Below are 15114 nucleotides of genomic sequence, written 5' to 3' on the forward strand. Positions count from 1 at the left end.
AAAAAAAAAATACAAACTGTCCTTAATTCCAAATCTCTGGGAGAAAAACATACTAGTTTTATCTCATGTAGAATTTGCAGCCAAATAAGCTTGTAAAAGAAAAAAGAAAATGCATATGGCTTTAGACAAAGCTCTGTACCTTTCACACTATTATTTTCCTTAAACACTAATAAATGTTTTGAATAAGTCTGTGGCTGGGTTTTGTTTAGCTGGAATTTCAGATGCTGCAATAAGGGGTAAGAAAAGCCCTCTGAAGTTGGGCCAGCAGCTTCAGCCAAGGGGTCAGAGGTAATCTGTCTGCTCGTCCCCCCTGAGCCTGGCCCTGGTCCCAGCCAGGCAGCGGCAGAAGTGCCCTGGCTGGGGCAGGACATGGGGACAGAACCAGTCCTTCCTCTCTGTGTGCCAGGGAGAGCTGACGCGGGGGCAGAGACCTCGTCACTGGTGTGTCATTCCCTCAGGGGAGGGAGACCTTGCTGGCTGCTAACTGGGACCTGGTTGGAGGGCAGAAAGGGAGATGCTGAACAAACTAGAGGATGAAAAACAGGGAGCCGAAACTCATGCTCTTCTTGGACTTGGACAAAGCCCCTCCTTGTTTTGGGAGGTTTTTGCTGTAGCAGGAGCCATGGATTGGGTTCACTGCAGCCTATCAGAGCCACCACATCTGCTTTAAATTAGTCTGTATTCAGGTTAGGGAGGGCGTAGAGGGATGCAGGTGCTCATGGGTTTCTTCTCACTGCCCTGATGATCTTGGAGTACAAAATCCCCTTGGGAGGTTGGCAGTGGCACCATGCTGTGCTCAGCCAGGTTGGCTATAGGTGCAACTAGCTGGGCAGGGGGTCTTGCTGACCACAGCATCTGCCCACAGGCGAGGTGTTGGCAGTCCTCAGCATGGGGCCAAAGCCCTGAGCACTGGATTTCAGCCAGACCCATTAAGAAACAACAGCAATGTTTTCTAAAAGCTGTAATAGCTGATAAGACTTGTACTGCAATTATAAAAGACCCAGACAGTTCATGCTATAGTAAGAGTTACCCCTTCAAGACTTTATTTAAAAATGGAGAACATCCATTTGTCTCTCCCCTGTCAGCTATTAATAATCTATCAGTAAGTACCAGCCGGTGGCTTTGTACAGGGATGTAACAGGCACGTACAGTAGCTGTAATTCCCTCTCAGATCACTCCATCACCATCCCAGCAATGATCAGATACCAAAATCTTAAATGCTTACTGGAGTTTCAGCAAAGGAGAAAAGCAAAATCCTAAGATTTACAAAAAGCAAGCTGCAGAAACAGCACTTTGTGTTGTCTCCAAAGTCATTTTCATACAGCGTCGGGGTGTAGGCAGCAAGGGGATGGGGAAATTATGAGAAAGCACCTCAGAACATAAAGCACGGATTTTTTTTAAGGCTGCTTGCATGAAAAAGCACATTTTTAACACTCCTTCTGTGGGGTTTAAAAATAACTAATCCAGTTGAAGCCTTTGGATGAGATGGGCTTCACAAGCCTAAATGTGATTTGCAGCAATCTAGGACCTGTAGCATTTCTTTGCCTTTAGGTGCAACAGCTCTTTATAATCCTGCCATGGACTGTCATCAAACACCAACGGGAAAGTACATCTTGCCAGCAGAGGTGTGGCAGAGTTTGGTGGGATGTGATCAGCCAAGGAATAGCTTGTGCTGGTGTTGGACCGCTCCATGGCATTAACCCATTACATTTTTTTGCAGGAGCTGGTCCACACTGTGGCTGTGATGCAGCTAAGGTAACTGCATTCTGCCCTCTACTATCCTCCTTGCAATTTCAACTAGAAAAGTTATTTTTCATCTCCTGATGCGTAAAGTGGTGAGACTGCATTCTGCTCCAAAAAGTGGCTAGATGTAAGTGATGGAGAAGTGACCCTTACCTTCCCTTAGGGCATCACATCTCACAAAACAGCACAGTAAGTAACAAGAGTGCTGACATTAAAAAGTACAGAAGCACAGAGAAAAAGAAGCCCTAAAAGAGACTGCAGAGCAGGGACTCTGCATTGCACAACGCTGAGAAATTTATAACTTAAAATATGTTTAATACCAGCATACAAGTCTGCTTCAAGATTGGAGTGATCTTAGTTCGATTTGGTCTGAGTCACTTTACAAGTGAGGTAAGGAAAACCAAATCAAAGCAATTCAAATTGCAAATGCACGTCCATACACAGGTCTCATCCAACTGAACAAATCCCACCAAGATTCATACATGTGGTCCATTTGGATTTATTCTTCTACAGGCTCCCTGTCTAGCCTCCCAAAAGAACAAAATTAATTCCAGATATTGGCTTGCTTAGGCATACCAAAACATTTACAAATGTATATGGCAATTTACATATGTCAGCCCACATAGTGAGCTGAGTCAAACCTACTGCCAGTGCTTCTGCGTTTGTCTTTGCTGGTTCCTAGGTACTGCCCTTCGCTCTCCCCTGAGCCCACGCCTGGAGATGCCAGGAGAGCTGAGGCAGCTCTCTGCTGCGTCACGCCTGATGAATTCATCAGTGCGATCTTCCCAGGTGAGGCAATAGTTAAAGCTTGCTGGGAAGCCTCTCAGCGGTGCATTTTTAAAGCTATTTCCTGACACCTCACCAGAAACACAAATCCCACTCAGTTTTCGCTGCTAGTTATGTTCATGTTTCCATGCTCTCCTCGCAGACTCTCGCAGGAAAGGCTTCTCTCACACCTGCTAAAGTCAGAAATTGCTGCATGCTTCCCCAGTGACAAACACAGCAGATCTTGAGCCTTGGGCAACGCCAGGGCAGCCTGCATCACCCAGACTCATCACAGACACCAGCCCTGTGACCAACCAAAATTGAATCACGGAGGGGACATGCAAGGGGGTGCAGCTGGCCCTTCCTGGAGGCAGAAGCTCCACCGATGCCTCACAAGGTCCCTCACAGGTCTGTCCTGTGGTCCCAGCACTAACAGGTCCTGGCACGGGGTTGGGGCTAAGCATAACCATATAATTAGTGAAATCCTAACAATTTTTGTTTCTGTACATTTTCTTTAGGGAAAAACATCCCAGCCAGTGGAGCATTTAATTTTGAAATCAAAACCTCATGTCTATCTTGATTGGGAATGTAAAATGGGGACTTGAGGGTTTAAAAACATGACAAATTATGGGAAGCTGCAGGGGCTAAGAATTCCTATCTCCAAGGATGCTGACTGTTATAGCCTTGACCTTTTCTGCAAATACCATCCTCCCTTATAAAAATGTGGCTTGGAGTTTATTTAGAAATTCTTTTAAAATAAGAAGAAGTCATCTTTGGAGAGTCTGTGAGGTTCTCCACGTAGATGGGAATATAGCTTTTTTTTAAGGTATTCCTCCACTGGTGGAAAGTAGTGCCCTAGGGGCAGTGCCACTGCAGCAAGTGTGCTGGATACGCTGCCATGCACCTCGGTGGCTCTGGTGACACCACAGAGGTCAGCTCTGACACGTGGTTCTGCAAGAGGAACCTCAACAGGGTTGAAATCAAGCCTGGATCAGCTTACATGGTGCAAGAAGAAAATGCCCCCATGGCACAGACAGCATCAGCTTCCCCGGTGTCATTGGAAAGAGCAGCTTATGGAAAGGCTAAAACCAGGCTGCATTTTAACACAGCACAGGATCAGCCCTCCGGTATCTAAGACATTATGGCACATAATCCCCTCTATAAGCCCCGCTTCCATTTCTCAAATTTTCTGCAGTTTGTATCTGCTTTTCTCTATCCCACAATCACACCGGGCTACATTTGTCACCCATGAATAATCCTACTTACATTGCAGAGTCTCTTCCTACCCTGGAGAAAAATGCAGTGGGAGGTGTGGGGAAGCTCAGTGAAAGCTGACAGCCAGGAGAGACTGGGAAAGGCCTACAGAGCGCCTTATTTAGATGTCCTATTTTAAGATAAAATGAAGAGGAACTATGCACATTCAGCATTTTGTTAAACTGACATGAAATCAAGCCACTACGAAATCAGTTTGCAGAGGGGTGCGGTGCACATGCTTGAAGCCTTCTTGAAAATATTATTATTATTTATAATTGTGGTAGCTCCTGGCTGTCAGCAAGTCCCAACCTTGGGGCTACTGATCCATATATCACAGGAGAGAGTCCTGGCCAAAAAGTGATGGAAAATTTCTGCAACTACTGATGATGATGGAAACACTGTTCTTCGCCTCCGCATGCTGGAAACAAAGTAGTGTCTACCTGGGCACTCAGCATTAACTCACTGTACAAGATCCTTCTAAACAGGAATCGCAGGAATTACGTGTTTTTCTCTCGGATCTACCACCTACACTTGCTGGTCCAAAAGCTAACACTAACTGATGATGAGTCTGCAGAAGCCCATTAAAAGCCTTTTGACCTGTACAGAAAGAGGGAGTTAAAGCAGCCAGGCTGCCCTGGAGGGGGCAGAGGATGCCTGGGGAAGCTGAAACTGCTCTACAGCGAGGAAGGGCTCCTGAGGGTCGGGGCAGCCCATGGCAGAGCTGGCTGACTCTGCAGATTCCTGGAACAGATCTATTTTGTGGCTATCTGCATTACATGAACTAGTGAAAGCTGGCCACAGCTGACAATCCAGGACTGGGGAATGAGTCTTGGATAATAATTAAAGGCTCAATCTTGGGTTCACCAAAGCCTCTGGTAAAACATCTTATTGATAATGGTAGGACATTAGGATTAGGCTCCTGCTGGAGCTGGGAATCATTGAAGCTTTCCTGACTACATAGGCTTATCAGGAATAGTCTTAACAAAATCAGAAAATAGATGAGGCTGAAAATAATATGTTCTCAAACATCCCACATTCAGAAATGGCTGGATCTGAGGCACAGGGTTTTTTTGCAGCACTCCCTAAGCATAGACCATTTGCAAACTGTGGAAGAGCAGGCAACCCATAATGTCTTTCAACAGCATCCAGAATGGTACAACACTTTAAATACGACAAAGATAAGACTTGAATGCTGCTTTTAAAAACCTGAAATAAATTTTACTAGGCGTTATGACATTATATATCATATTGCTTGAATTCTGGCCATCCTACACATAATGGCCTCTCCCTTTCCTTCTGCTTCAGTACAGCCTGGAAAAAGTGGTCAGGCCCCCTCTTTAAAGGAGAAAAGACCAGCTATGCCCTCACAATGCAGATGGTAGCAGGATGATACCATTTATTTGGGAAAATACAGCAATTATTCTAAGCAGTAGCATAGAAGTCAAAAACTTGAAAGGGTGGAGTAAAAAGGACCAGGAGATACTACTGAGAATGTGTGATGATGCCATTTAAGCACATAAACTCATTTAGGACCTTGCTTGGAACAAGCTGTTCTTACAGTATTGCCAGACTGACCAGAAACAAGAAGAGCATTAAGGTCCATCTGACAAATAAGTTGGTCAAACCCTCTCTCATGAGACTGCCAGCCAAATTAGTAAACACTGAAGGTCAGATAAACATAGAAATGTTGCAACCTATTGGATTCACATTCCTCTGGCGATTCACCTATGTTTTCTTCTGTCAGGATTAAGGGTTTGAGTGGATGGTGGGCAGCTAACAGGAGGATCATGTTCTCTACCAGGCACAGGCAGGATGGAGAGGGCAGAGGCTGCAATGGAAAACCTAAGATTCATAGGAAAAAGAAACCCCAGTCCCCAGAGCAACACCTGTCCTTATCTTTGAAAGAAAACCACGAATATTTTTCCATCTTTGCAATTCTCTCAAGGATGAGAAATTGAGTGAACTTATCCTTCAGCAGCCATAAAACCTGCCAAGCCGTTACAAAGCAGGTACTACCACTGAGGGGTTGCTTTAGAGCAACGTCAGGAGGGAGGGAGGGAATATGCTGATATGTGGCTCATCTGCAAGAGGCAGGGCATGGGCCCAGCAGTCTGAAAGCAACAGAGTGAGGCACGGTGTTGCTGGATGCACAGCTACATAACAGGCACACACTAGTTTAATTCAGCAGCCTCCCCAAGCCCTCGTCCCCGCGTGCAGACCGCATGTGGCACGTTTGTTGCAGTGAGCACGCTCTGTCCTTAGGGCTGTGACCGGCAGAAGCCACACGTTCTCCAGCTGCTGCGGGATCCAAGGTTGTCCCCTGGCTGCGACTGCAGTGCCACAGGTGTAGCTGCACCATGGTACACTCGTAGTAACGCTTACACAACCCTGGCTCTAATACGCTCGATGACACACCCCCCTACAAACACAGCTTACTCCTTTGGCTTAAATAGAGCGGGGCCAGGTTTAGGGACCCTCCCAGGGGACTGGCAACTCTGCAGCTGTGTGACACAAGGGCTGGTGCCCCCAGTATGGTATCTGGTATTGGATAAATCAAAAATAATTCTGATTGTAATCTCACAACCCATCAAAATTACTGCAGAAGCATAAAGCTATCTCCAAACTGTATGCTTCCACTGACCAAAATAAAAGTATGTTGATGTGGTTCATCTCAACTGGATGCATGTTACTGAGCAAGCTGGTAGCGCACAGAGTCAGCAGGGTCTGTGATATCTGTGGCATCAGCTCACAGGTTACAGTAACAGTGCAATAGGACCCTTGTCCTAAGTTCATATGAAAATGGCAAAAAAGGATTTAGAGTCCAACAAGATCAGGGATAAAAGTGGAGAATAAAAAATAAAGACATAGAAACATCAGATGTTATCCATAGGACCATGCCGATTCCCACTCAGTACTGTCTGCAAATGGTGCAAATCTGGAGCAAAACCAGAGAGAGAAGGAGAGAGAGAGAATACATCACTAGTTATCCCTGCACCTGCCCTGAAGGCTGGCTTTATTAAATGGTCAGTGAGGCACCAGTTCCCTGCAAGTCTAGTTTTTTTCTTCTGATTATGACCAATTGACATTAGTTTCATTTCAGTATCTCTATACCTTATATCTGACTGCAACCTGACATATCTAACAATGGCAACTATATCTCTAAGGTATTGAAAAGCAAGACAGAAAGAAGATAGGCAAGTAAGAAGGTCATCTCTGCTATGTGTGGCCCTGATGCTGAGCTTGTCCTGCAATTCAGATGCTTTCAAGCTACAGAAAAGTAAGGAAATAGGGTTTATTCCTGTTACAGAACTGTATTTTTAAGGCAAATAGAAAGAAAGAAAGATATCAGAAAGGGGGGGCTGACAAGCAGGGACTGGATTAGCTGCCTTTAACTGTTTTGGTCTGTTTTTATCAGATACATGGAACTGCCACCAAAATAAAGGCCAGGAAGAATAACCCCGCTGTCTCCAGACTCAAGAAACAGTTGCTAAAGCCCATCCATGGTGGGGAAAAAAAAAAAAGCTGTGGGAGCATTTGCCAACATCTTCACATCACTAGTCAGGAACTGCGCAATCAGCCAGGAGAAGGTGGGTGGATCAGCCCAACATTAACAAGCCCAGCTGGCTCTGCCTTGCACCCTTCTCAATAGTTTCCAAAGACAGGGCAACGATTTACCATAAAGAGGCCCTGGGGTACTGACGCGTTATTTTATTTCTGGCTTTGAACTTCAGAAACATCCTGGATTCGTGGACGTGAGCCGTTGCTCACACCAGGTGAATTTACCCAGGGTCTCTATTTCAGCCACACAACCGTTGGAAAGCTTCAGTGCCTGCTTTCCATCTGACAGCAGCACAGCTGAACAAGAGAGATGCAAAACTAATCGTATGGAGAAGGGAGCCAAAAAGGGATTCCAGCAACATGAAAACCAGAGGGAAATGCCAGAGTCATGCTATCTGGGATCAGTATCTGTGACCCTTCATTTTCCAAGAAGTAGCAACGATAAGGCAGCTCTGTCCAGGTGAAAGATATCAGCAGGGCTAATTGTAGCTGAGCAGACCGATTCTCATGGCAATGCTGTTATCTCCCTGGATTCCAGCTCCCAGCGGCTGCTGTCACTGCTCATAATATCCAGCAGCAAGAGAGAAAAGAGCAGCAAGAAAGGAAGAGAAAAGGGGAGAAAGGAGAGAGGAAAAATTAAGAAGAAAGAAACAGGGAAATAACAAACAGAAGGGAAAGTGTAAGAATAGTCAAAAAGAAAGGGAAGGAACAGAGAAGGTATGGAACAAAGCAAAGGCAAATGAGAACCCTTAGCTGCTCCACAATTTCCTCTTAAAGGAGTTTCAAGAAAGTAGAGCTGATGGCAGAAATTGCTCACTGTGGGTGGATGGCAAGAAGAAAACTCAACTCATCCCTTCCCTGAGGAGGTACATCTGCAAGGAGAAACCAGGCATATGTGGAAGACAGAGTAAAGAAGTTACTTGAGACAATACCCCTCTGCTGACTGCCTGCTGCATATAGAAGGCTCAAGAAGTTTAAAAAAATGTTATAAAAAAGGGAAGAATACTACTAATGAGCTGCTAATGAGGCTTAGCCTGTGCATACAGCATAGAAGGGAGGCTGCTCTGGTCCCTCAAAACTCTGCCCAAGAGTTGGGATGTGCTTGTCCAGCAGGAAGGGATGGGAAGGGAAGAGACAAGCCAAAATATTGATAACTTTGTGTCCACTGCCACCACATTCCCTGCTATTCCTGCACCCATACACCAATTTTCTGGTCCCCCCTGCCCATCCCTTATAGTGCCCTACTCAATTTCCAGAGTTTGGACAGCCCCAGCTTCAAACAGACATGAGTTCTGGGCAAGCTGTCCCCGCCTGGTCCCCAAGCTGTGCCCTGCGCACACCGGGAGTCTGCTGTGCCCATGCTCAGCCAGCTGGACCTGTCAAACCTGCTGAGGTTGCCAGGTGGGTCTGGTCACATAATTACTACTCATCCTATTCCTCCTCAGATCCAGGTAAATACATGGTACAAGAGTCCATGGACCAAGGAGGTGACACTCAAAACAGCCACAGCAATGGATGAAAGGAGCAATGAGGAGTCTTTCTCAAGAACATGCAGTAGAACAACATCAGTGTCTAGTGCAAGATGGGAGGGGGTTTTGCCAAAATATAGGTGTCAGGAGCCAGTGGAGATGTGCTAATTATCCAAGACATCCACCCAGGGCTGGCAGGTATGACCCAGGACCTCCTGGAGCAGCAGTTGGAGGCCAAGTAGAAAAACTAAGTTTGCAAAATTTACTACAGGCTTATTCTAAGAGCAGTGCCTGGTGCCCCAGGCCAGGCTGCCTCTCCACAGAAGGATTCAACTCTCTACGCTGGGGAAACACCGCCGGCTGGTATTTGGAAGCAAAGTCACGTGGGGTCTGAGGAAAAAGGTTCGAACCCCTCACAACTCTTAGGGCCATGTGCTTTAGGAGTAAAGGTCATGAGGCTGAGAATAGAAAGTAAGACATTGTACCCAGTCAAGCCCAATGCCATCAACAAAACCAGTGTCAGCCTAAAAGCAACCTGCTGGGTTATATATAGTCAGCCAGTGAGTGCTCTCAGTGTAGATAAACATTAACTTTTTTTTTTTTTTTTCATTTCACCTACATACATTTTAAATGACACTAGAAATAGAATCAAACTTAGACAATAATCTATTGAAATCCTTTGCACTATAGAGAAAAATTGCACAAATCATACATGATGACAGTATTTTAAAGGAAAGTCAGACTGCTGAAATGGTGGAAGCCACAGACTGTGTCGAAAAGCTCAACAAGCTTTTGATGAAAATAACTTTTACTGCAAATATGGAAAAAACAATCAAAATTGTTCATTCCAATTTATTCAACCAGTTTGATTGAGGTACTTCATCATTCGGATGTTAATTAATGACCAGAAAAGCAGGAAAATTTATTTTCTTCTTCTAGTCATGAAAAAGTATTTCAGAATGCATTCTGCTAGTACTAAAACCTTGAAGACTCTGAACAAGAAACATACCTCATTTAACTCACTACTTAAAAATAACCTTAATGCATCAGCTTTACATGCAGAACAGGCCTCTATATACTTATTTGGGTTTTCATATGTATTTGATACATTAGACAGTTTCATTTAGATAATAATTCTTTTTCATGATTTCTTTTCTGCATTCCCATTTCAATCCTGATTAATTTTAACATAAATCACAAAAGAAAACCAAGTCTGGCCAAAAAAAAAAAAAAAAAAAAAAAAAAAAAAAAAAACGATGATATACATAACTTTCCCACATAATAAAGTCTCCTCCTGAGAATCTGAAAATGTATGATAAGCTGTATAACTGTGTAAGTAAATGTGTACAGGTATGGCAGAAACCAGAACAAATGTAATGCAAGGCTGTATTTAGGGCTCTGACCTACATCCTCTGGTCAACCACAGCAGACCAGTTTAAGATGCCCAGAGGATTTTGCTGTGGGTTGTGGATGGTCACCACTCCTGAAGCAAAACTGGTATCATGGGACACACACCTCCATTTCAGGAATTCCAGAAAGGAGTTTGTCACGTCAGTTTAAGCCATCAATAAAGGTCAGTTTGCTCCCCCAAAAAAAAGCTATTGGGCTGGAGAACTGGAAGGGCAGTTCGTCCTGTCTAAGAACACAAGATGGGGAACTGGGGGCAGTAATATCTTAAACTGCTGCCACTAGATACACTGGATCAGATTAGCCAGAAAGCCTAACTGCAAACAGTCCCAACAGTGTGAACCAGGATCTCTGCAAGTAAATGACTGCAGCCTACATCAGTCTGGGACAGGACTGGGCTTCACGACGTGAACACCTTGATTTAAAGCATGACAATGTGAGTGATCTTAATCACACAGATATATACCAACCCACTATGCTCAAGCCAAAGCTGCCCTTCTCTCCTGTGCGTGAAGCAGAAAAAGGCACAACAGTACAGCATAGGCAGGCAAGGAATTTCCACCTGTATTGCCCTGACAGCCCCATATCTGTGGAGCAGGCAGGACACAGAGGGATCACCAGTTTTCCCTGGGCAGGAAGGATCGGAGCAGGTTAGCTGCAACCCACAGCCCAGGCCAGCGGTGTCGGGGCTCACCAGCCCTCCTTCACTCTGCCCCACCAGGTCCCCCCATGCTGCCACCAGCTCCTGCACTCGCTCACAGCTGTAAGCACAGACTTTGCAGGGAAGAGCCTTTCTCCAGCAGCAGTGCCTACTGCACACTGGCGCTGAGACCCAGCAGCTCTTGCAGAGCCACATTTCCCTATTCTGCAGCACCATCTTGCAGCAAGAGGGAGGAAAGCACCTTCACAGACAACAGCACATGGAGGTGGACCTGAAGGACACCAGCAGTCTGGCCTGCAGTTGTAACCAGGAGCAAACCAGACAAAAGATGAAAGATTTTGATTAGGGATGGAGAGTTATGGCCTCTAGCGGCCCAGACATACCCCAGAATCAGTGCTGGGGTTCAGCTGAACTTTGGAATAGTTTGCAGGATTCACTATTTTATTGTTAAACGCTTCTGCCCTCACAGCCCCTTTTCTGCCTACCTCCCTTGCTGGCTGCTTTTCACCCAACTAAACCAAGGTATATGCTGAATTCTCTGCTTGAACCTCCCAGTGAGCATTGCTCCCAGCACAGTCCTCCAGCAGCCACCAACCTCCCCCGTACTGCCACAGCCACAGCCATGACAGAAAGGCAACAAGTGTGATTTGTTCACAGAAAGGCAGCAGCAAGAATCTAAAAGTGTAATATGTCCCCATAACCCCTAAAATATTGTGTCCCAGTCCCAGATTTTCCACACTGTCTCCCACGCAGTTTTAGAGCACTGGGGAGAGCAAAAGATGTGACTGAAACCGTAGCAGCAACAGCAATAAGACCCTTTATACTCTTTTGCCTCCCACTGCTTCGGCAATATCAGACGTGACGAAAATGGGAGAGGACACAGAGCGTGTGGAGGTGTTTGCTTTAGATTTTCAATTTGTTTGATAACACTCTTAGTTAGGTCTCCTCGCTTCTGGAGACAAACTCAGCTTTCTCCTGTCAGTATCTAGATTTCTCAGATAACTCTGAGAATAACAGCAGAGGAAGTACAAGTACTTAAAATAGGAAAAATATTAATTTAGAACCACCAAAAAAATGGCCAATGGGCTCTGAAACAGTGGAAACTTGATATTAACTTTAACTAAGATTTAAGTGTTTATTTCAAGAGTCTTTTTAGTAAAAGAAATTAAAGTTTAAGAAGGCTATTTCAAGGAAAGTTACATTTAGACTATTTGTGACATTACTTCTGAAGCTAGTTGCATTTTTTAATGAGAAAAATAATCCAAATGTACCAAAATTACTTATCACCAAGACATCAGCTTTTTAATTCTGCATAAAAGAAGAGTGGAGTGGCATGCAGCTGGCTCATCCTCCTGCACACTGCAGGGTGCATTTTTCCCTTTGTGTCAGTCAGTGTGAGTGCACGTGAAAACTTAATTCTATTGCAGAAAAGAACTGAGATCTTAACCAGAGGAGGGCTGAGAACAGCCACCACGTTGTGAGTTGACTCTGGAAGGCGAAGCTTCCCCTGCTTTTGGCAGCACCAACTTTTCCCACAAAGCCACGGCTTGGATTTGTACACAGCAGTGGGAAAGGAGTATAAACTGCTTCTAAACTCAGTGGGTTGTACAGGCCACAGATTATGGTCAGGATTACCAAAATTATGTACATTTTCTCAAATTATTGGGTTTTAGGGGTTTTTTTTGTTCCTGTGTCTTTTTTATTCGCAGTCTCTTGTGCTCTGAACTCTGCCTGTCCCGGCTCTCGCTGGGAGGGCGGCTCCCAAATCTGCTTCAGTCTTCCCCGATATCCACAGTCCTCATCCTCCCCTCCCTGCAGTACCTTTCTGTTCTCACTTGAAGGCAACCTTGCGCCGCACACGTCCACAAAATCCACCGGCCTGGGAGAGCACCGGAGCTGCCTCACCGAACAGACACCCCCCTCGTAGGTGGGAAGAGGCTGAGCTCCAGCCGCAGAGAAACAGCTTAATTGTTCGTAAAAGGTTTGTTTCATCAACATTTGCACAATGCTGACTTTTTATTGAAGATTCTCTAAATATGATCACAGTCTTGTAAAGTGCAGGGAAGAGACGAGCTGCAGCTGGGCGGGGTGCACGCACATCCCCGGGCGATGCCTCAGTGCTCGCGGCCTGGTTTGGCTCTTCTCGTCACCAAAAGCATCAACGGTGATCACAGTTAATAACAGGGACAGAGTGGGAGCTCAATTTTAAGCAGGGACAGAACAAGCTGGAAAGTATGTAGATAAGAGTGATATTTCCTAATCGGTTGTTCCCGAGGAATTTTATCCTCGGATTCTCAGGCAGCCAGTTATCTCAGCCATTAGTGAACTTGTGAGGGACAGGTGAGATACCAGCAGACGGGCAAAGGGCAAAGGTAGCGTCTCTCTTCAAAAGCAGGGGATGGGAGGAACCAGCCAGTTATAGACCTGTCTGCCTAACTGTGATGCAGGAAGAATACTGGGAGAAATAAGTACCTGAAAAAAACCAAGATAAATAGAACCTACAGACTGGTCAGTAATGAGTGGTACAACATGGGAATGTATTTTATGCAGAGAAAAAGAATGCAAGGAGATGCAATATAGAAAAAAAAATAAGAATCTGGGGCTTTAAACATGTCTTTTTCATTCATTTCAGGGAACAGACACATTGATAAATGAGATATATACATCTCTTGACACTACTTTGGAAAGAAGCACCAATAACATTGCTGTGCATTAAGCTGCATTTATGAAACCACTCTTCAAAGCAGAGCAGTATTTAACATTTTCTTCTTTTCCTTCTGCTCAAAATGACCATCTGGCAACAGATTTTCTGGAACGGAGCCTTCTCTCTGGTTTCTGTTTGGGGACAAATCTGTGCCAACTTCCAGCAGTTCATGTGATTTAGGGATGCAGAATATAGTTCTGCTCTGAAATGTACGTGGGCTTGAAGTCAAAATCAGATACTGAAAAGATCTGGTGTGAAGCAAGCTGTGGGTTACAATGAAGTTTTCTCTATGTGCATGCAATATGTCAAACTAGAAAGATTTGCATCCCTTTCCACACAGTCTCAGGCTAAGTGGTAAATTCTGTATATTATCCACAGTTACTTTACTTGCCCTAAACTTACCCCATCAAACCTGTCTGAATTTTCATTGAAAACTTCTAGGAACTTCCATTTGAAACCATAGGATGCAAGATCCTCCTCAGATATAGTGGGCACAATTATGGTCAATTAACTTTTATTTAAAAAACAAAACAAACAAACAAATCCAAATTCAAAGTGCAAGAAGCTGAGAGGTCTCAGGAGCAAAACTTCCTATTTCAGGAGGATGTGGGAGTCTGGGAAGACAGTGTAGACTATCTCTAAAGGAAAAACAATTCTCCCTGGGCATCAGACTCTGCTGGTTTTAGAAGTGACATCTGAACCTTTTAAGAACTCAAGTGTAGTGCACATGCTCAGCCATCACTGCATACACAGGGCCTTGGAATCACAGACAGGAAAAAAAAAAAAAAAAAAGGTCTCCTCTAATGACCTGCACTGCCTCTGTAACTATCTGGTCCCAATTCCGCCTGGTCTATGGGCAGAAAATAGTAGGAAATGAAATCTAAGACCCTGCTTGGAAACTTCAGGCCAGGTTTCTGATCTTTTTTCCAAATGTCCCAGCACACTGGTGACAGAGCTCTGAAACCTGGCTGTGTCCATCTGGGGCACGGGAGCAGGCAAGGAGATGTACAGCCAACGCTGGGAGAGAGCATCAGCACAAGGAGGGAGCTGGGCTCTCCAGGGTGAGGGTCATCAAAGGATTAAACAGAGGATGGGCATGTGGCTCCCTGGGGCATCAGCCTCCCCTTATTTCTCAGGAAAGTCTCCAGGAAACTCTCACTGAATAAACCTTTCTTTCTTAAAGGTCTAGTCTTTCTGGGTCTAAAATCTGGGAGGACCTATGTTAGAGTATGTTATAAATGGATTAAAAAGACCTTGACTTTTACTTCTTGGAGATAAAGTGTGTTAAACTATTTTCAAGGAAAGAGGTTAGTGTCTAAGTAGAGGAATAGAGAGAGGCAGCCTCTTTGCAAACAGAATGAAATGTAAAACTAAACATCAAAACCCAGGAGAAATTAATTACTTTTAAAAATTCAGCTATAACAGTCCCAGATTTTATTTCCATTTATTAGATCTACTAAAGTAGGAGGCCCAGGGAAAAATTTTAAAATAATCAAATCATCTTGCTTCTTTTCCAACAGCCCAGAAAGCAGCCCACAATTTTCACTGAAGTT

This window comes from Athene cunicularia (genome assembly GCF_003259725.1).
Source record: "Athene cunicularia isolate RWA chromosome 13 unlocalized genomic scaffold, athCun1 chr13_part1, whole genome shotgun sequence".
In the NCBI taxonomy this organism is placed as follows: Eukaryota; Metazoa; Chordata; class Aves; order Strigiformes; family Strigidae; genus Athene; species Athene cunicularia.